This window comes from Macaca nemestrina, chromosome 10, assembly GCF_043159975.1.
Source record: "Macaca nemestrina isolate mMacNem1 chromosome 10, mMacNem.hap1, whole genome shotgun sequence".
Taxonomy (NCBI): Eukaryota; Metazoa; Chordata; class Mammalia; order Primates; family Cercopithecidae; genus Macaca; species Macaca nemestrina.
Window position 1 is genome coordinate 127975486 of NC_092134.1, and position 23848 is coordinate 127999333.

Sequence of the window (23848 nt, forward strand, 5' to 3'; positions counted from 1 at the left end):
TTTGTGATTCACCACTGTATCCTAGAAATTTATAGGACATATAGTAGGTGTTTAATAAATATTTTTGAATGACACGAATTACAAATGTCTTGAAGGTCTGTATTTGGTATCTATAGTAAAACCCATTTCACCATTCCACAGTAACATGCAAAGTCACATCATATTACTTTTTTCTCTTAAACATTTTTTTTTTTTTCAGTTTTGGTGTAGGACTATTCTTACCAGGAAAAATACACATGTAGTTCACATTATCTTAGCTGTAAACCACTAACCATGCAGGTGTTTAGACCTTTATGCAGTCCTGCCAGCAGTGTCTCATCCTCTACCCAGTTCCAGCAGCCCCGGGAATACTTCATGTGTGCTCAAGTGCAGTTTATCCCCCTGATATCTCCCCTGCAATTCTGGGCAGAGTAGTGTCCCTATTTGTGGCTATTTTCACTTTTCCAGGTAGGGCGGATGGTGCTTCTTCTCAACTTGCCCTCTGCCATGCTGTGAGAAGCACTATACATCTGGCCTGGCAGAGTGGCAGCAGGGAGGTACTGTGTGAGCCTGTGCTATTGCACCCCTGGGTATTGGACATATCAGTTGTACACTGATACGTCCAATATCAGCAAGCTCTGAGCATCACAAAACTTTGAGGTGGCTTACTGTGGAATTGAAGAAGATGCTTTCCGTACTTACAGGGTTGCACTGTGTTAGATGCACCCCAAGGCAGTTCTGCCTGGGCCCCAAACTGTTAGAGAGTTTAGAGAGAGATTTTTTCCATTTTTACTCATGGCTTCTTTCTTCTGAGTCTCCAGACCTGCATCAAGGGAACAATGTTGGGAAGAGATTTTCTCAGTCTCAACCATGCTGTTCTCAGAATCTCTATTCTCATATCACTTCAGAGGTCAGCCTTGTCATGCTTGTCTCCTTCCCTGCCACTAAGTACTTCAGACCCCCCTGAAAACATATTTTGTCAGTCTACTCCATCTATTTGACAAACACATCCAGACGTACCTGAAAACACAGCAACAGATGATGGCTCAGTATTGATTTTTACTACATTGCTATTAAGAAAGCCCTAACACAGTACCTTGGACAATGGACTTTTCTTAAACCCTTGGAGCTACTGTTTCTTTTCACCTTGTTAGAATTATCTTTATTTAGATACCAGAATTTTAAAATATAAAATTATCTTATGACATATAAAATGGAAGCTTCTTTACTTTTTTGGATTGTGGCTGCTCAGGCAAAGTGATGAAAAGAATGTAAATTGGTAAGTGTCAACAGTGAGAGGTACATTTCGCACCACCACTGTAACTCTAAGTGTAACCTTCAGAAGCTGACCTATGGTATATGTAGATACTCTGCTGCATCACAGACCACTAATTGCCTCCTCAAATCTATTCTCTTTTTGTTTCTTAGTAACCAAACCCTCAAAATGGGCCCAGCTGAAAACTGCATATTCCAGCTTACCTTGCAGATTGATGTGGCCAATATAATGTAAGTGCAAGTGTTTTCAAGACTTTCAGGAAAGCTTCTGAAAATGAGGGGAGGATTCTTTCTTCTCTTCCTTCTTCATGGAGATGTGACCACTGGAATAAATCAGCCATATTGGAAATGTGAATAAATTTTGGGAATGGAAGCCATGCTTTAGGAGGTTGGGAAGAAAGATACCTTGAGCCTGGGCCTCTGAAGACTTTGAGGAGCCACCATGGGGGCCCAGGTCTGTCCATATAAGCCTTCTTGTTTAGGTTTAAGGGAGAAATAAAGTTCTGTTGTTTAAGGCATTCTTTTTTTTTCTGCAATACACAGCCAACTCTTATTCCTAAAGAACATACCTGCTAAGCGCAAGAGGAAGATGAAATGCCCCAATATCAGAAGAATTCAGTGTGTGATTATTATCTATTGTTTCAGGAATGGTTCTTAATTACGGAATGACATTCAGAAGAGCAGCTGTTACAGCATCCAACTTATCCGAAGCATTTCAAATATTAGTTAAAAATAAATGTTTATGTTTATGACTCACAGAATCATAATGGCTCTGAAATGAAGCTCAGCTGAATACCAAACCTTTGAGATTGAAGTCAGAGAGGACAATTCCGTTTCCCATGCTGTGTTAAATACTCTGCTAAATAAGCCGCAATTCTCATCCATGAAGTGGATCCCACATTGCCATATGTTAAGCATAATAATCATCTTAATTCTTTTGCCTCTAAAAGAGGGTGATTAGTTTATTAAAAAGTAACACATTGATATAATAAGAAATTCAATAGTGAGTGCAATGGGATAAGAAGGTATATTTGAAACTACTAAAACCTCTATCTATTTTGTTCTAATAGATTATAACCACGAGAGGTTTCTGTGTGTATGTGCTTAACAGAATGCCTAGTATATTTTATCCTATTTAATTTATTTATATTTTATTCTATTTATTTATAAAGAAATATTATTATGAAAATAAGTAGGTACTTTCCAAGTAGATTATTAATTCTCAGAAGACAGAAGCTATGTCTTAAGTTTACAACCCAAACCACTGGCCTACAGTAATCATAAATATAATATGTTAAAGATAAATTAAAATACATTTAGAATTAAGTACGCTTATCGTGTACACTTATCGTGTACAACAGAATATTTTGAAATTCAGATATTGCAGGGATTGCAATATTGCTCTGTTTATTAGGGTCTGGGTGCTCTGGTATCTGGAACTAGGTGCACTCTTTCCAGCAGGTCTCTCTTGCATCCACAAATTTACATACAGCGGAGGATTCTCTTAGAAGAAAATCAGCAGGTATCCTGACCACTCTGTCCTCCTACTGAGGTTCAGATATATAAAATAATGTCTGTTCTATGGGATGGCTCCAACTAAAGCTGATTGTAGGAAAGGACAATGGGACACTTGAGGATAAATTTTCCACAATGCGGAGGTAAATCTATGACAGAAAATTGGATCCAGCATCAAATATAAGTTATTAGGGATGAGTGATGATCTGGATAAAGAGTATGAGCTGGCAGTAGAATTCATTCTTGCCAAGGGTATTAGTTTCCCAGGGCTGCCATAACAAATTACCACAAACTTACTGGCTTAAACAATAGAAATTTATTTTTTTACAGTTCTAGAGCGCAGGGGTCTGAAATTCAGGTACAGGCACACTTTGCTTCATTGTGCTTCTCCTTATTCTGCTTCACAGATATTGCAATTTTTACAAATTGTAGGTTTGAGGCAACCCTGCATTGAGCAAGTCTATCAGTGCTGTTTTTCCAACAGTACATGCTCACTTCCTGTCTCTGTGTCACATTTTTGTAGCTCTCATGATATTTCAGACTTTTTCATTATTATTATAGCTGTTATAGTGATCTGTGATCACTGTATTATATTACTATTGTAATATAATATTACAATGTTACTATTATAATTGTTTTGGGGTGCAACAAACCATACACACAGAACACAGCAAACGTAATCAATAAATGTTATGTGTGTTCTAACTGCTCCACTGTCCGGCTCTTTCCTCACCTCTTTCTCTCCTTGGACTTCCCTATTCCCTGAGATATGACAATATTAAAATCAGGCCAATTATTAGCCCTACCATAGCCTCTAAGTGCTCAAGTGAAAGGGAGAATTGTGCATCTTTCTCTTTATATCAAAAGCTAGCCATAATTAAGTTTGGTGAGGAAGGCATGTCAAAAGCTTAGACAGACCAAAAGCTAGGCTTCTTCTGCCAAACATTTAGCCAGGTTGTGAATGCAAAGAGAAAGTTCTTGAAGGATATTAAAAGCGCTACTCCATGAACACACTAATAATAAGAAAGTCAAACAACCTTATTGCTGGAGAACGTTTTGGTGGTCTGGATGAAAGATCAAACGAGCCACAATATTTCCTTAAGCCAAAGCCTAACATAGAGTAAAACCCTAACTCCCTTTAATTCTATAAAAGCTGAGAGATGAGGGGGGTGCAGAAAAAAAGTGTGAAGCTAACAGAGGTCGGTTCATGAGGTCTAAAGAAAGAACCCATCTTAGTAAAATAATCCTGCACAGTGAAGTGGCAAATGTTGCTGGAGAAGTTGCAGCAAATTCTCCAGAAAATCTAGCTAAGATAATGAATGAAAATGGCCACACAAGCCTGGGCATGGTGGTTTATTCCTATAATCCCAGCACTTTGGGAGGCTAAGGCAGCTGGATCACTTGAGGTCAGGAGTTCAAGACCAGCCTGGCCAACATGGTGAAACCCATCTCTACAAAAAAAATACAAAAATTAGCCAGGTGTGGTGGCACACATCTGTAATCCCAGCTTCTCAGGAGGCTGAGGTAAGAGAATCACTTGAACCTGGGATGGGAGGTGGAGATTGCAGTGAACTGAGATCATGCCAATGCACTCCAGCCTGGTTGACAGAGTGAGACTCCATCTAAAAACAACAACAACAACAACAACAAAAAAAACCAGAAAAAAGAAAAGAAAATGGCCACACTAAACAATAGATTTTCAATTAAGATAAATTAGGTTTCCTTTGGAACAAGATGCAATCTAGAACTTTCATAGCTCGAACAGAAAAGTTAATGGCTGACTTCAAAGGACAGGCTGACTCTCTTTTTAGGGGTTCATACAACTGGTGCCTTTAAGTTGGAGCCAGTGCTTTTTGACCATTCTGAAAACCCTAGGCCTCTTAACAACTGTGCTAAATATACTCTGCCAATGCTCTGTAAATGGAAAAACAAAGCCTGGATGGCAGCACATGCATTTATAGCATGGTCCACTGACTATTTTAAGTCCACTGTTGAGACCTACTGCTCAGAAAAAAGATTACTTTCAAAATATTGCTCGTTGACAATGCACCAAGTCATCCAAGAACTCTGATGGAGATGTACAAAGAGATTAGTATTGTTATGCAGCCCATGACTCAAGGAGTACTTTTGACTTTCAAGTCTTATTATTTAAGCAATCAATTTTGTAAAACTATAGCTTCCATAAATAGTAATTCCTCTGATGGATCTGGGAAAAGTAAATTGAAAATGTTCTGAAAAGGATTTACCATTCTAGATGCCATTAAGAACATTCATGATTCATGGTGGGAGATAAAAATATTAACATTAATAGGAGTTTGGAAGAAGTGGATCCCACCCTCATGAATGACTTTGAAGAGTTCAAGACTTCAGTAGAGGAAGAAACTGCATTTGGTAGAGATAAATATCGAGAGAACTAGAATTAGAAGTGGAGCCTGAAGATGTGGCTAAATTGCTGCAATCTCATAACAAAACTTTAATGAATGAGGAGTTGCTTCTTATGGATTAACAAAGAAAGTGGTTTCTTGAAGTGGAATCTACTTCTGGTGAAGGTGCTGTGAACGTTGTTAAAATTACAACGAAAGGCCGGGTGCAGTGGCTCAAACCTGTAATCCCAGCACTTTGGGAGGCCGAGACAGGCAGATCATGAGGTCAGGAGATCGAGACCATCCTGGCTAACATGGTGAAACCCCCTCTCTACTAAAAAATACAAAAAACTAGCCAGGGAGGAGGCGGGCGCATGTAGTCCCAGCTACTCCGGAGGCTGAGGCAGGAGAATGGCATGAACCCGGTAGGCAGAGCTTGCAGTGAGCTGAGATCCGGCCACTGCATTCCAGGCTAGGCGACAGACCGAGACTCCATCTCAATTAAAAAAAAAAATACAACAAAAGACTTAGAATATTACATAAACTTTAGTTGATAAAGCAATGGTAGGGTTTGAGAGGATTGACTCCAATTTTGAAAGAAGTTCTACTGTAGGTAAAATGCTATCAAACAGCATTGCACTACAGATAATTCTTTCATGAAAGAAAGGGTCAATCAATGCAGCAAACTTAATTGTCGTCTTATTTTAAGAAATTGTCACAGCCACCTCTACTTTCAACCACAATGCTCAGTCAGCTATCAACATTGAGGCAAAACCTTTCACCAGCAAAAAGATAATCACTCGCTGAAGGCTCAGATGATCATTATCATTTTTAGCATTAAAGTACTTTTTAAACTTAGGTATGTACATTTTTAGACATAATGCTATTGCATACCTAATAGTGTATAGTATAAACAGAGCTTCTACATGCACTCGGAAAAAAATTTTGTGGGACTTACTTCATTGTAGTTTTCTGGAACTCAATCTGCAGTATCTCTGAGATATGTCTGGTTTGCAGGGCCACACTCCATCTGAAGGCTGTAGGGAATCTTCGCTTGCCCCCTGCAGGTTTTGGTGATTCCAGGAATTCCATGGTTCGTGACAGCACAATTCCAAAATCTGCCTCTTCATTCTCATGTTCTTCTTCCTTATATCTCAGTGTCTGTTTCCCCTTCTCTTCTCTTACAAGAAATTTTCACTGGATTTAGGGACTGCCCTAATCCAGGGTGATCTCTTTTCAAGATCCTTTAGTACATCTGCAAAGACCATTCTTCCAAATAAAGTCACATTTATAGGTTCTGACTAGATGTATCTTTTGGGAGGACAGTATTCTAACCATTACAGTCTGTCCTCTGATCCCTCAAAATTCATGTTTATCTCACATGCAAAATTCATTTTCTACATCCCAACATTATCAAAAGTCTCAACCCATTAAGCATCAACTATTATTCCAAAATCTTATGGTCTAAATCAGGTATAGATAATATCCTGGGTCTGATCTATCCTGGGGCAAACTTTCTGTCCACATGGGGACCTGTGAACCTAGAAAACCAGTTGTGTGCCTTCAGAATACAATGGTGGGATGGGTGTAATATAAACAACTCTATTACAAAAGAGAAAAATTGGAAGAAATTAAGGAGTCACCAGTACCAAGCAAATTTGAAATCTGGCAGGGCCAGGTTCCTTAGATTTCAATGCCTGAGAATAATCATCTGTGGCTTGTGGCTCCACACTCTTTGCCTGTGGCTTTGTCATCCTTTGTGGCCTGCAGCAGCTCCACTGTGCTTTGTGCCCTTGGCAGTGGCTCTACTGCCCTTTGCCCCTGGGCCAATGGCACTTTTGCTCTTGGAGTTATTCTTCCTTGTTTTGTTTTGTTTTGTTTTGTTTTGTTTTGAATAGCACATGCTTCCAGCAGAATAACTCTATAAGCCCATTTCCTGCCCTGAAGACTTTTAGGAGTCTGACAACCTTTTAAAATTTTATCCAGTCTCTGTCTCCTTCAGGCCAACCTCATAATGTTTCTTCTAGCATAATATTCTCAAACATCTGTGAGCCTCCAGTGTGTGTCACGGGGATCCACACCATCAAGCAAAAGGGTTCTCTTCTTAGATAAACTAATATTTATTATTGGATTCTGCTAACATGGTTGATTGCATCCATGAATCACATACCTAATTTCTTTAGCAAAAGGTTTTCAAATTACACACTTGGCCTTCTTTCTGGAACAGGATTTCTCAATAGTGAATTTTCTGATTTTAGCATTCTTTGTCCTATGAATCAGATCCTCCAGAATTATCAAGTGCTGATTCATTTTTTCTTGACTTTTTGCTTCCTCAATTTATCTCTTTACTTTTGCATTTTACTATAAGAAACAAGAAGAAACCAGGCAGCACTTTCAACACTTTACTTGGAAATGTCCTCAGCTAAATATTAAAGTTCATCTCTTACAAGTTCCGCTTTACCAAAGTGTAATAGAACACAGGTGAGCCAATTTCTTCCCACTTTTAACAAGGTTCACCTTTCCTCCAGTTTCTAACAACATGTTCCTTCTTTTCTCTGGAGACTTCACCAGAAGCATTCTTGTCATCTGTATTTCCACTAATCTCTGCTAGGCCATCTATGATTTTCTGTCAAGTATCTCAGAATTCAGCCTCTACCAGTAACCAATTCCAAAACCACTGCCCACATTTTTAGGTAATTATTACAGCAGCATTCCTCTTCCCAGTTTCAAAATCTGTATTAGTCAGGGTTCTACCAGAGAAAGAGGACCAGTGAGAGATATAAAAATCAATGAATCAATGAATGAATCAATCAATCAATCTCTCTATCTCATCTATTAATATCTGTCTAAATCTCTTACTCTATATCTATCAGTCATGCTGTCTGGCTGGCTGGCTGTCTATCTATCTATCTATCTATCTATCTATCTATCTATCTATCTATCTCAATGAATTAGCTTACATGATTGTGGGGGCCAGCAAGTCCCAAATCTATTGGGCATGTCAACATGTTGGAAACTCTCTGGCAGAAACTGAAGTTACTGAGGAAGATATTTCTTCTTCCTTAGGAAATCTCAGTTTTGCTCTTTTTTAAAAAACAGTTTAAGATATAATTCACATGCCATACAATTCACCCGCTTATATAATTTTATGCTTTTTGGTATATTCACAGATATCAGCAATTATCATGATAGTCAATTTAGAATATTTTTTATCATCACAAGAAGAAACTCCATATCCTTTAGCTATCACTCCCCATCCCCACCATTCACTCTTCACCTAGCCCTAAAGAACTGCTAATCTACTTTTTGTCTCTACAGGTTTCCCTATTTTGGGTACCATGTCTCAATACATGGTACCATCAAACACCTGGCCTCTGTATTCAGAACATTCAGAGTCATCCTGGATTCTACCCTCTCACCTAACTTCTCATTCAATTAGTGCTAAGTCCTATAGATTCTTTCCTTTCAATTTCTTTTTGACTAACTACCTTCCTTTCCATTTCCTCCATTACTGCTTTAAATCAGTCTTCAAATAGTCTTTTCTGCCTATGGTCATATTTTCTCTCCAGTAAATCCTCCACACTGTTGCCAGAATGATTTTTCTAAATCTGAATATGATGATCCAACTGTTGTGCTTAAAACCCATCGTTAGCTGCCCATTGCCTAGAGGAGAAGCTCCAAACCTCAGAATGTGATAAACAAGACCTTCATAGCCTGTATATCTGTAGCCCTATCTATTGATTGGCATCATCTTCACTGTCTCTCTCCCAAACAAGAAGCAATACTTCAGCCACACCCAATATTTGCATTTCCCTAGACATTTAACATTGTTCCATATTCCTGTATTTTTGCTCTTGCTCTTCCATCTTTTTGAATGATTTCTCCTCCCCACTGGGCTTCTCAACCTCCATGCACATAGGAGCATAACTAGTTATCTTTAAAGGTTAAATATCTAAAGGGAATGGAGGGAAGGAAGAGCCTTCAAAGAAGGTTGAGGAAGTATTATAAGAAGATATAAGAAAAAATACCATATACCAAATAGTTTTAGGAAATGACATGGTTACTGAACAAAGATTAAAATTAAAAGCTTCAAAACAAATATTCCTAGAACTTAAAGTATAATAATAAAGAAAAAACAAAAACAAAAATATTCCCTGGGGACACATAACTAGTCAAACCTTTATTTGCTTTTAGACTTGAATTTTATATTATGATACTCTTCTATACAAAGATATGCAGGTATTTCCTAATGCCCTGCTATAGCTTTTTAAAATTTAATAACGGGTTGTATGTATGACAGAAACTATACACACACACACACACACACACACACACACACACACACACATATATTTATATAATTTTTATATATACAAATTCAAGGAAATTTTCTTCTAAAAAGTGATATGAACTTTAACTCCATAGCCAAAGTTGTTTATTATCTTCTTGTCTATGGCAGCCATTCGTGTTATTTGTCACAGGACCTGCAATGAGTATCTATTGTTATAACTACATAATATGGTTGTTATGGAGTCTAATAAATTCACTTCTGAACTTCTGCATAGGTTATTTCTATTGTAAGCCCAAACTAAGTTATTAAACTTTAAGATGCACCAGAGAAAGAAAATAACATACACTAACGCTCTATGAAGACTGTGTGTATTTATGTGTATGTATATGTGTGTGTCCAATATATGTCTGTGCATGTAATTATGCATACACAATACATCTTTTTCTTGTGCGACTTTAAGTCCATTTTCTTTTACCCTGTCCTGAGTGGAATGAAGTTAAGCTTGTCATCATCTCTCTTAGACTAACCATTTACACCATTGAATACTGTTAAGCCAGCTTTTAGCCTATTCACTGTGAAAGAATTATATGGTTCTTTTCATTTGTCTTCATTCTACTTCCCAAATGTGAAAATCATTCCATCCTGGGAATGCTGTCAAATTCATGACAGGCTTCACAGATACCAAAATGGGGTTCTCCATTTCAGGAAATAGCACAGAAAGGTAGAATAGAGTAGGAAGATTATTTTTTTCCCCAGGGTTTTCTAGGAGATGCTTGTATTTATCTAAATATTAAAATGATTGCAGCAATAATACCATTTTCCATGTCAGATGTCTTTTGAGGAATTTTAAAACACTTAAAATTTTTGAACAATACAATGGGATCTGGTTGCTTTGCAGTTCAGAACTGAAAACCTAAAAACTCTTAAAATCTTGGTATTCTTTTTTGTTGTGGAATGTGGCCTCTCACTTCAACAGTGTATGGAATGTGGCATTCACTGATAAGCAAGTCAGACTGAAGGACCTATTATCCTGGAAGATTACATTTCTGTTGCTGCTCAAGCACATTTTTTATTACACAAATGTACTTGTGTGATTGTATATCTTTGACTAGTTTTAATATTAGGAGTACTTTACCCAAAAGATTTTAGTTTCAGTAGTACTTTCTCCAAAGAAGGGGATTAAGAAGGTCCTGTTACATTTGTGTTGAGATACTACCACAGCTGATGCTCCCTGGAAAGTACCACCTCCTGGCAGGAGGCCAACCAGCACACAAATAGAACATTAAACCACCAAAGCTAAGAACTCTCACAGAGTCCATTTCACCCCCTGCCACCTCCACTGGAACAGGTGCTGGTATCCATGGCTGAGAGACCCATAGACGGTTCACATCACAGGACTCTGTGCAGACAATCCCCAGTACCAGGCTGGAGCCTGGTAGACTTGCTGGATGGCTAGACCCAGAAGACAGATAATCACTGCAGCTTGGTTCTCAGAAAGCCACACCCATAGGAAAAGGGGGAGAGTACTACATCAAAGGAACACCCAGCTGGACAAAAGAATCTGAACAACAGCCTTGAGCCCTAGACCTTCCCTCTGACAGAGCCTACCCAAATGAGAAGGAACCAGAAAACCAACTCTGGTAATATGACAAAATAAGGCTCTTTAACACCCCCCAAAAAATCACACTAGCCACCAGCAATGGATCCAAACCAATAAGAAATCCCTGATTTACCTGAAAAAGAATTCAGAAGGTTAGTTATTAAGCTAATCAGGGAGGCACCAGAGAAAGGCAAAGCTTAATATAAGGGAATAAAAAAAATGATACAAGAAGTGAAGAGAGATATGGTCAATGAAATAGATAGCATAAATAAAAAATCAAAACTTCAGGAAACAATGGATGCACTTATAGGAATGCAAAATGCTCTGCAAAGTCTCAGCAGTGGAATTGAACAAGTGGAAAAAAGAATTTCAGAGCTTGAAGACAAGATTTTTAAATTAACCCAATCCAACAAAGACAAAGAAAAATGGGATAAGAAAGTATGAACAAAGCCTCCAAGAAGTTGGGGATTATGTTAAATGACCAAACCTAAGAATAATCGGCATTTCTGAGGAAGAAGACAAATCTAGAAGTTTGAAAAATACATTAGGAAGAATAATTGCGGAAAACTTCCCTGGCCTTGCTAGAGACCTAGACATCCAAATATAAGAAGCTCAAAGAACACCCAGGAAATTCATTGCAAAAAGATTATCACCTAGGCACATTGTCATTAGGTTATCTAAAGTTAAGAGGAAGGAAAGAATCTTAAGAGCTGTGAGGCAAAAACACCAGGTATAAAGGAAAGCCTATCAGTTTAACAGCAGATTTCTGAGGAGAAACCCTACAAGCTGGAAGGGATTGGGGCCCTATCTTCAGCCTCCTCAAACAAAACAATTAGCCAAGAATTTTGTATCCAGTGAAACTAAGTTTCATAAGTGAAGGAAAGGTATAGTCTTTTTCAGACAAACAAATGCTGAAAGAGTTCACCACCACAAAGCCAGCATTACAAGAACTACTAAAAGGAGCTCTAAATCTTGAAACAAATCCTGGAAACACATCAAAACAGAACCTCTTTAAAGCATAAATCATGCAGAACCGATAAAACAAAAACACAAGTTAAAAAAAAAATAAAAAAACCAAGGTATACAGGCAACAAAAGCACGATGAATGGAATAGTACCACACATCTCAATACTAACATTGAATGTAAATGGCCTAAATGCTCCACTTAAAAGATACAGAACTGCAGAATAGATAAGAACTCACCAACCAACTACCTGCTGCTTTCAAGAGACTCACCCAACACCTAAGGACTCACATAAACTTAAGGTGAAGGAGTGGAAAAAGACATTCCATGCAAATGGACACCAAAAATGAGGAAGAGTAGCTATTCTTATATCAGACAAAATAAACTTTAAAACAAGAGCAGTTAAAAAAGACAAAGAGGGACATTATATAATGATAAACGGACTTGTCCAACAGGAAAATATCACAATCCTAAATATATATGCACCTAACACTGGAGCTCCAAAATTTAAAAGACAATTACTAACAGACCTAAGAAATGAGATAGCAACACAATACTAGTGGGGGACTTCAGTACTCCACTGACAGCACTAGACAAGTCATCAAGACAGAAAGTCAACAAAGAAACCATGGATTTAAACTGTACTCTGGAACAAATGGACTTGACACATATTTACAGAACATCTACACAACACCTGCAGAATATGAGTTCTATTCAACAGTACATGGAACTTTCTTCAAGACAGACCATATGATAGGCCACAAAATGAGCCTCAATAAATTTAAGAGAGTTGAAATTGTATCAAGCACTATCTCTGACCACAGTGGAAAAAAACTGGAAATAAACTCCAAAAGGAACCTTCAAAACCATGTGAATACATGGAAATTAAATAACTTGCTCCTGATCATTGGATCAAAAATGAAATCAGATGGAAATTTAAAAATTCTTCTAATTGAATGACAATAGTGACACAACCTATCAAAACTTCTGGGATACAGCAAAGGTGGTGCTAAAAGGGAAGTTCATAGCCCGAAATGCCTATATCAAAAAGTCTGAAAAAGCACAAACAGACAATCTAAGGTCACAACTCAAGGAACTAGAGAAACAAGAACAAACCAAACCAAAACCCACCAGAAGAAAGGAAATAACCAAGATCAGAGCAGAACTAAATAAATTGAAACAAACAAAAAACAAAATAAAAGATAACTGAAACAAAAAGCTGCTTCTTTGAAAAGATAAATAAAATTGATAGACCATTAGCAAGATTAACCAAGAAAAGAAGAGAGAAAATCCAAATAAGCTCAATTAGAAGAGAAATGGGAGATATTACAACTGACACCACACAGATACAAAAGACCATTCAAGGCTACTATGACCATTTTTATGTGTATAAACTAGAAAACCTAGAAGAGATGGACAAATTCCTGGAAAGATATAATCCTTGTAGCTCAAATCAGAAATAATTGGATATTCTGAACAGACCAATAATAAGCAGTGGGATTGAAATGGTAATTTAAAAATTACCAACAAAAAAAGTCCCAGAGCAGATGGATTCACAGCAGAATTATAGTAGACATTCAAAGAAGAATTGGTACCAATCCTATTGACACTATTCCACAAAAATGGAGAAAGAGGGAACCTTCCCAAAATCATTCTATGAAGCTAATATCACCCTAATACCAAAATCAGGAAAGAACATAATCAAAAAAGAAAACTACAGACCAATATCCCTGATGAACATAAAGTTAAAATCTTTAGCAAAATACTAGCTAACCGAATCCAACAACATATCAAAAAGATAATTCACCATGATCAAGTGGGTTTCATACCAGGGGTGCAGGGATGGTTTAACATATGCAAGTCAATTAATGTGATACATCACATAAACAGAATTAAAAATAAAAATCACACGATCATCTCAATAGACAAAAAGCATCTGACAAAATCCAGCATCCCTTTATGATTAAAACTCTCAGCAAAATCAGCAAAAAGGGACATACCTCAATGTAATAAAAGCCATCTATGAATTCAGCAATGTTTCTGGATACAAGATTAATGTACAAAAATCAGCAGCTCTTCTATACACCAACAACGGCCAAGCTGAGAATCAAATCAAGAACTCAACCCCTTTAACAATAGCTGCAAAAAACAAAAACAAAAACAAAACCTTAGGAATATACCAAGGGGGTGAAAGACCTCTACAAGGAAAACTACAAAACACTGCTGAAAAAAATCACAGATGACACAAATAAGTGGAAACACATCCCATGCTCATGGATGGGTAGAATCAATCCATGTGAAAATGACCATACTGCTAAAAGCAATCTACAAATCCAAGGAAATTCCCATCAAAATACAAGCATCATTCTTCACAGAATTAGAAAAAACAATCCAAAAACTCATAAGGAACCCAAAAAGAACCTGCATAGCCAAAGCAAAGCTAAGCACACACACACAAAAAAAACAAAACAAAACCTAAAATCAAAACAACAACAACAACAACAACAAAAACCCAAAAGCAATAAACAAAAAACAAATCTGGAGGCATCACACTACCTGACTTCAAGCTATACTATAAACCATAGTCACCAAGACAGCATGGTACTGGTATGAAAATAGGTACATAGACCAATGGAACAGAATAGAGAATGCAGAAATAAACCCAAATACTTATAGTCAACTGATCTTTGATGAAGCAAGCAAAAACAAAGTGGGGAAAGGACACCCTTTACAACAAATGGTGCTGGGATAATTGGCAAGCCACATGTAGGAGAATGAGACTGGATCCTCATCTCTCACCTTATATGAAAATCAACTCAAGATGGATCAAGAACTTAAATCTAAGACCTGAAGCTATAAAAATTATAGAAGATGACATTGAAAAAACCCTTCTAGACATTGGCTTAGGCAAGGAATTCTTGACCAAGGACCCAAAAGCAAATGCAACAAAAACAAAGATAAATAGCTAGCACTTAATTAAACTAAAGAGCTTTTGCATGCCAAAAGGAATAGATAGCAGAGTAAACAGACAACCCACAGAGTGGGAGAAAATCTTCACAATCTATACATCTGACAAAGGACTAATATCCAGAATCTACAACGAACTCAAACAAATAAGCAAGAAAAAACCAAAGAATCCTATCAAAAAGTAGGCTAAGGACATGAATAGACAATTCTCAAAAGAACATATACAAATGGCCAATAAACATATGAAAAAATGCTCAGTATCACTACTGATCATGGAAATGCAAATCAAAACCACAATGTGATACCACCTTACTCCTGCAAGAATGGCCATAATAATAACTTTAAAAAGATGCTGGTGTGGATATGGTGAACAGGGAACACTTCTATACTGCTGGTGGGTATGTAAACTAGTATAACCTCTATGGAAAGCAGTGTGGAGATTCCTTAAAGAACTGAAAGCAGAACTACCATTTGATCCAGCAATCCCACTACTGGGTATCTACCTAGAGGAAAAGAAGTCATTATATGAAATAGATACTTGTACATACATGTTTATAGCAGCACAATTCACAATTGCAAGAATGTGGAACCAACCCAAATGCCCATCACTCAATGAGTGGATAAAGAAACTGCGGAATATGCATATATACACACTATATATATCATATATATGATACCATATATATCATATCAAGATATGGTATATATGACATATGATGTATATATATGATGGAATATATATAATATATGGGTATATATATGATGGGATACTATCCAGCCATAAAAAGGAATTAGTTAATGGCATTCACAGTGACCTGGATGAGATTGGAGACTATTATTCTAAGTGAAGCAACTGAGGAGTGGAAAACCAAACATATGTTCTCACTTATAAGAGGGAACTAAGGTATGAGGATGCAAAGACATCGGAATGATACAATGGACTTTGAGGACTCAGGGGAAAAGGGTGGGAAGGAGTTGAGGGATAAAAGACTACAAACTGGGTGCTGTATATACTGCTTGGGTGATGGGTGCACCAAAATCTCACAAATCACCACTAAAGAAGTTACTCATGTAACCAAACACCACCTGTTCCCCAATAACCTATGGAAATAAAACATTTTTAAAAACTGTGTTGAAATGAACAGACTGCAACTTTGGTTTTGCACAATTACTGCATAACAGAAAGTGGAAAGAAGAATCAAGTATACTGGTATGACATGTCAAGAATTAGTCCATGATTTATACGTTTGAATTTTTCTCTGTGGATGTGCAACAATGGCAAAGTAGCCTAAAAGAGAAAGACTGTTCTATCACATTGGCACATATCCTGGATCCCAGATCCCAACTGGGGAGGTGGAGAAGGCCTTGTCTTCCCTTAACTTATGCCCACTAGGAGACTGAGATGTCTCTGGGCATGGACTGAGGAGCAGAGGAGGAGAAAGAAAGAAAGGAATAATTGTGTGTTGCACACTTCTGGATCAACCCAGCTTCTAGTGACATGGTAGTTGTCCACAATAAGTGACTAATGGCATAGAGACGTCAGTAAAAGGAAGGGCTGTGTATGGAAGAGTCACTGTAAGGACACATTTTTAATAAACAGCTGTAAGTACACCAATGCAATTAATTTCTTCCCCAAAAGAGTTTGTGTATGTCAACTTAAACGTTAGTCAAGGGAAACTCGAGGTCCAAATCTACTTTCCACGACCACCCAATACCCTGTCCTCAAACTTTTTTTGATTAAAGTAGCTGTTACCTTCCTATTCTATTTGAATATTTTGCAAGCTTTTTTCTGGTTCAAAAACGATCATTACAACATACTTAGTAGCATAAAGCGGCTTCCTTTTTGCTGTTATAAAATAAGGTGAATGTGAAAATGACCTCTCTCCCGCCTTCACTTTTGCCCTACCCACTCTTAAACAGTAGCTTGTTGCTCCTGCTGATGAGTTTCCTTGCAGTGTGCATTTATTTAATGGTTCAGAAATGACTTACACGTACTACAACATGGTAACTGCCCATCTAACTCCCCAATTTTTAAAGTGATAACAGGTTCTTTAACCATGCTACTAAGCAAGAATAGTGCTCCTCCAGTTTAGAAAGTCTAATTAATATTTCTGTGGAATGTTTGCTTGTAGATCAGAGTTTCATTTATATTCAATTTAATGAAGAAGGGTTTTCTTGTAAATATACTATTTAGGGCAATCAATTATTTCAGGCATCTTGCCTGATTTACCTTATTCTGTATCTCCTTTGTCTTTCCCAAACCTAATGTGACCTGACCATGCAGAGATAGATCAGAGGAGAAGAGAAACCCATCCTGCCTTACAGCTTTCCAAACTAAATACCATTAAACATTTTCATTTCTTCTGCCAAAGGGGGACATCAGATATTGGGAAAGGCTATTTTAGAAAATACAACATTGAGTTTTATGTATTTTTAACCTGGGAGTTCTTCTAAAAATTGTTATTCCACTTTTTGAAGGAACAGGGAGGAAGCAATCCTGAGATACTAAAACTCTGGGCCGGGCGGGGTGGCTCACGCCTGTAATCCCAGCACTTTGGGAGGCCGAGACGGGCGGATCACGAGGTCAGGAGATCGAGACCATCCTGGCTAACACGGTGAAACCCCGTCTCTACTATAAATACAAAAAATTAGCCAGGCGTGGTGGCGGGTGCTTGTAGTCCCAGCTACTCGGGAGGCTGAGGCAGGAGAATGGCGTGAGCCCAGGACGGGGAGCTTGCAGTGATCCCAGATCGTGCCACTGCACTCCAGCCTGGGTGACAGAGCAAGACTCTGTCTCAAAAAAAAAACAAAAAAAAAAAACAAAAAAAAACAAAAAAACTGAGCACAGCCAGTTCAATGTACTTAGGGCCCCCAGTTAGAAATGCCAATAGAGCTAATGGATTAGTAAGACTTCCACCACTGGGCAGGAATTGGAAGCTCCCGGCTCAAAGTTGGAACAGATAACCCTGCAATTGTTTCTGTACTTGCCTCAACTGAGCAAGGAGTACAGCAAGGACCTGTTGTTTCTAGTGAGCAAAATAAACAAACATGAGGCTGTTGAATTCTTTTCTTTCTGATGTTTCCCTTGGAGACTGTATGATTTTCTTCCACCCAGGACTTTTTTGAAGGTAGAAGGAGAAAGTAAAAGTGCATAAGAGGACACAGAAGGATGAATGAACGTGAAGTTAGCTCATGAAGAGAGGAAGACCCTGAAGCTGGTATAAAGAAGGCCGTCTCCTTTGCCTTCTCTGCCTTTTCTGGAGTCTTAACACTGGGGCTCAGAAAATAGCACAAAAGAATAGAGGAAAAATTTTCCTGCATTATAGTTTTTTTTAGGAAGAAAGAGCCCCATGTGGCTCTGTCCAGTTCTTCCTTCAAAAACATATTAAAAGTAAGAAAAATGGCCGGGCGCGGTGGCTCATGCCTGTAATCCCAGCACTTTGGGAGGCCGAGGCGGGCGGATTACAAGGGCAGGGGATAGAGACCGTCTTGGCAAACACGGTGAAACCCCTTTTCTACTAAAAATACAAAAAATTAGCCAGGCGTGGTGGCGGGCACCTGTAGTCCCAGCTACTCGGGAGGCTGAGGCAGGAGAATGGCGTGAGCCCGGGAGGCGGAGCTTGCAGTGAGCCGAGATTGCGCCACTGCACTCCAGCCTGGGCGACAGAGGAAGACTCCGTCTCAAAAAATAATAAATAATAATAAAATAAAGTAAGAAAAATGACTTTTATCAGACCATTAACTAAGACAGTGCCAGAAGCAGATTTTCTGTCAACTCTTTTGGAATAATTGCATATACTCTCCTATGACTAAAAGTGATATTTTTGCTTGTTATTCAAACCTGGCCTTAAAAATTGAACATAAGTAACACTCCTAATTTGCAGTCTTTTTGAACACTATGCTGAAACCTTGTAATTTAGTTTACAATCTCCGAGTTGTCATTTTTGCTAACTGCTTTGTTTTTGTCACTTGTGTGGTCTTCATTTTTTTTTTTTTTTAATCAAATAGACATTTACTATTAAATGTAGAAATGAAAAAGGAGGCATTATAATGAGTAGATTTATAAAATACATTGTGCAAATGGACATTTTTGATTCAACTGTAAGTTTGGGATGGTGCTAAGGCATGTGGTTTTTTATTTCTCTCTATAAACTTTTAGTTAGGAATTACTGATGCTAAAATTTACTAGGCATATGTATAGCATACAATGATTGTAGAAGACTTTATAACAGTCTTTATTGGTTATTGCAATATCACATCTATGTAGCGAGTAGGAATTACTAGGAATACAATTTCTTCAGACCCAAAACAATAATTTTTAAAAGTGACAAAGAGTAATGTTTGGGGCTAAGGAATAGTTCCAGCAGTCTAAGGGCACATTTACATCCTTTTTAATGAAAATATGACCTTCAGCCTCAAAGATAGCTCCAGCTCTAGATATAATTTTTAATTACATCTTTACTTTAAAAACGAGCCCAACTTGGGGCTCATTCGGAGAGTAAAATAAGAGTTGAAGTTTAGAGAAAATATTTTAGTAAATTCTTGCTGCACATTCTTAGACTTCCCAGGAAACTGCACCTCACGAAGGGACACAGGGTTAGATAAGCCCTTTATGGAGGAATGAAGAGGGTTTCTTCTTCAACAGGAACAAGGAAACAATCCTCAGATACAGTAAGGACAGAAGAATCCAGAAGGAGAGAGAGCAGAAACATTACTCTCCTGCTCAGCCACCTCTCCCAGCATTTCCATCTCTTTCAGCTCGTCTGCCATCTGACTTGTTAGAGTAAGCACAAGGAAAAACGGCGAAGTGGCAAGGATAAAGAAAACTCTATGTATTAATACGTTTTCACACTGCTATAAAGAACTGTCTGAGACTGGGTAATTTACAAAGGAAAGAAGTTTAATTAACTCACAGTTCCGCATGGCTGGAGAGGCCTCAGGAAACTTACAATCATGGCGGAAGGCAAAGGAGAAGCAAGTACCTTCTTCACAGGGCAGCGAGAGAGAGAGAGAGAGAGAGAGAGAGAAAGAGAGAGAGAGAAGGGAGAACTGTCAAACACTTTTAAACCATCAGATCTTGTGAGAACTCCCTCACTATCACAAGAACAGCATGGGGGAAACCACTCCCATGATCCAATCGCCTCTCACCAGGTCCCTCCCTTGACATGTGGAGACTACAATTAGAGATGAGATTTGGGTGGGGACACAGAGCCAAACTATATCACTCTATAAAATATAGAATAAGCATCCATTATATGTCTTTCTAAGGCACACATTCAGGAACGAGTCATCTCAAAGATGCCTTTGAATAATTCAAAATTTTAAGCACAAGAAAACGCTTTATCATCTTCTGTTCTCTAAATGAGATGGTTTTTTGCATATGTTTTATTTAAGAAAAGAAATACTAAAATGGAAAATCATCCAAGTGGGAAAGGAAGAGGTTGTCATGGAAGTGATCTTGGAATATAATTTGATGAGAGTAAAAGGAGTTTTGCTGTTCAGTAATTAGAAATATTTTTAAAAAGTTTTTAAATGTGGAACCAGCAAAACATTTCGGAGGACTGATTATTCAAGTACAAAGAAGCCAACAAGACACTCAATTCACCAGTCATTTTAGATTTTTTTCCTATTTCTTCTGAGCTTAAACTATGATCTAAAGAGCCGTTGATTTTGCTTTGTTACTGTAGTTAGTGTAATTTTTGTGTGATGTGATTCAATACAAATTACCATGAGATAGATTTAATTCATTTATTAACATTTATAATATGTTAAATGGTCACAGCATCAAAAGCATTAAAGCCCAATGTGTTGATAAGCACCAATCCACTATTGAGTTAATAAGAATCATTGTAATTTACATAGCATTTTGTAAGCTGCCATCCAAAATATATAGAAACTGGATTAGAGAATATAACTATCTACAATCATGCATTACTTAATGAAGGGGATATGTTCTGAGAAATGTGTCCTTAGGCCATTTTTTCGTCATGCAAACACCATAGAATGTACTGATGCAAACCTAGTGGTTTATCCTACTATACACCTAGGCTATATGGTATAGCCTATTGCTTCTAAGCTACAAACCTGTACAGCATGTTACTGTATTAAATATTGTGGACAATTGTAACACAATGGTATTTGTGTATCTAAACATATTCAAACATAGAAAAGGTGCAATGAAAATGTCATAATCTTATGGGATCACCTTCATATATGCAGTCCATTGTATATGCGGTCCATCATTGACTGAAATGTCATTATGTGGCACATAACTGTATTCCTAAGGAGAAAGTATGGAAAAACTTGAAATGTAGTCATAAACTGCCTTCCTATTTCCACTTACCCACGTAAGAGCTGTGTTATTAACTGTATGACAACCCATGTGAAGATGTGAATGATACAGTATAATTCACTATTGTAGAATCAACAATCCACATTTTCTTCTGCCCTGTGGTGGGATTCTGTAAATAACAAATATCCTACATAAGTTGGTGCCACGCTAAGCAAGTTAGAATTAAGCCTGTAAGTGATAAGAGATAGTTAAAGGATTTTATGGTGGGAGGTGCCATGATCAATGTATGTTCCTAAAAGTGCCCTCTGGTGCATTTTGCTATTTGGGAGGGGGTCATTCAGAAGTTGGAAGAATAATTCAGAGTCTATTGCTATTGTTAATCTCCAAAATATATAAGAAACTTCTGCAACAAAAATGATTTTTGGAAATCATTGTTGTACAGTTGATATTTGAAACCATGGGAGCAGATGAGATCAATTTGGAAATTCCACGGGTGTTATTTCAGTGAACTTTCTAATGCAATAATCTTTTCTTAAGATGAAACTTCAGAAAGTACAGAGAACTTCTCACAATGTAAGGCTGTTGTTCCTTTAACTTTGAAGTGGTGGATGACCACTGCTGTCAGAGAAAAGAGAGATAGTTAACATTGCTGCAAGAAGAACATGGCCTTTTCCTTAACTGTGCTCAATCATTGCAAGTTTTTGTTTATCTCTATTTCTAGAGAGATTATGGCCAGGATGCTTCTGGAGTAGCTTCTGAAAAGTAATTCCCACTAATGTATTCTTGGAATAATAGTGTGGCTTTAGGCTGCCATGTGCAAGCACAGATTGTATGATCTCTAAGCCATGAAAAGCTACTGAGAAGTGCCTTTCTATGCTGTATTTACCAGCTTTCTAAAAGCATAAACCCTGGTTGTGTACCAGGTTCAACCTTCCTCACATTCATAATACCAGTCTACCTGGGTAATTCATGAAGTCAACGTGTTAAAGCCACATTGCAAAGGAAAAAAAAAATCGTCCAGACTTTCAGTACTAGATTGAGACTAATTTAGGCCAATGCAAATTAAGTTCCTGGGAGTTTATAATATGGTAGTTAGAAATTTCTATATTTCTATAACTATTTAAAAATGTTTTTAATAGAAAAAATAGGTTATACTAGGGGAAACATGCAGAAATAAATATGACAGGTATAATCTGAACATTCAAATGTAAAGAGAATGACTGTAGATACATAAAATTAATTCCTCTTCCACATAATAATTGACCAAAGAAAAGGAGCAAACCATTTGCACACAAGAAAGAATGAACACTAAGTCAGTGTGCTTTGTAATAGCTACAGAAAAATACATTAAAGGCCATAGGAGATGCTTCTTCTTCCCTGTTGTATAAACAAATGTAAACATGGTAATAAAATCCAAGTTTGCAGGGCAGTAGAAAAAGAGGTACAAGTAAGATTTTGCAAATTTGTAAAATCTATCTAGAGAACATTGGAAATGAAGGAAATACACATGATAGTACTTGGTGATCAGTAATCCTACTTTGAAGGAATATATTTCAAATTAAATACTTCTAAATAAAAATATTTTTTTGTGTTCAGATGTTTATAGCAAATTATTCATTATATTAAAAAGCTAGAAATAAAACAAGGGATAGATTAGAAAACTGTAGTCTTTATCTTGATAAATATGTGACCTATGAAGATATCTAGAAAATTATATAAAAGTAGATTTAAATGAGAAAAGAACATAAGTAACAATCACATAGATTACAACTACATACAATTTACATATTTACATATATACATATAAAGAGTGAAGCAGGTGACATAACCAGCTGTTTCAAAAGTAAGGTGTAGAGGAAAGTGTTCTTTAAATGAAAGAGTAATTTAAAATACTATGGTGACTCATGCCTGTAATCCCAGCACTTTGGGAGGCCGAGGTGGGCGGATCATGAGGTCAGGAGATCGAGACCATCCTGGCTAACACAGTGAAACCCCGTCTCTACTAAAAATACAAAAAAATTAGCCAGGCATGGTGGCGGGCGCCTGTAGTCCCAGATACTGGAGAGGCTGAGGCAGGAGAATGGAGAGAACCCAGGAGGCGGAGCTTGCAGTGAGCCTAGATCGCCCCACTGCCCTCCAGCCTGGGCAACAAAGTGAGACTCTGTCTCAAAACAAACAAACAACAACAACAAAAAACAACTAATACAGAAGAAACAGATTTAAAACTCTTTATTAATAGGTATAAATTTAAGTTCTTTTCAAATTAAATGTGACCGTCAATCAATCATTTATAAAGATCTGAGGGCAAGATAAAACTTAAAAGTAGATGTTCTACTTGACCAAATTCTAAGAGACTTGATGTCAAGGGTAAAGGTATACTCTTTAAAATCCCAAGAAAACCTATAGCATGATGGCATGTTTCTTTGGAAAGTCTTAATTAAGCCAATCTGTTTTTCCTTCTGCAATCATGTTAATCGTTTTACCCTCACCTTTTTCTCCCTTAGATACTGATATTATTAGACAGCTGTTAAGTTTTTAGTTCTAACATTTATCATGCCATCAAATATGATTTCCAAGTACAGGAAAACCTCATTAATTTTGA

At 37.4% G+C, this 23848-nt stretch overlaps 1 long non-coding RNA gene across 1 annotated transcript; it reads right to left on the reverse strand.

Moving 5' to 3' along the window:
- Nucleotides 1-263: 263 nt before the first annotated feature.
- Nucleotides 264-19953, reverse strand: LOC139356573 (uncharacterized). The gene is made up of 3 exons (XR_011608598.1): nucleotides 19868-19953; nucleotides 1459-1577; nucleotides 264-802 (listed from the first exon to the last, which is right to left on the reverse strand). It is a non-coding gene; the product is annotated as an uncharacterized lncRNA (long non-coding RNA).
- Nucleotides 19954-23848: the final 3895 nt, after the last annotated feature.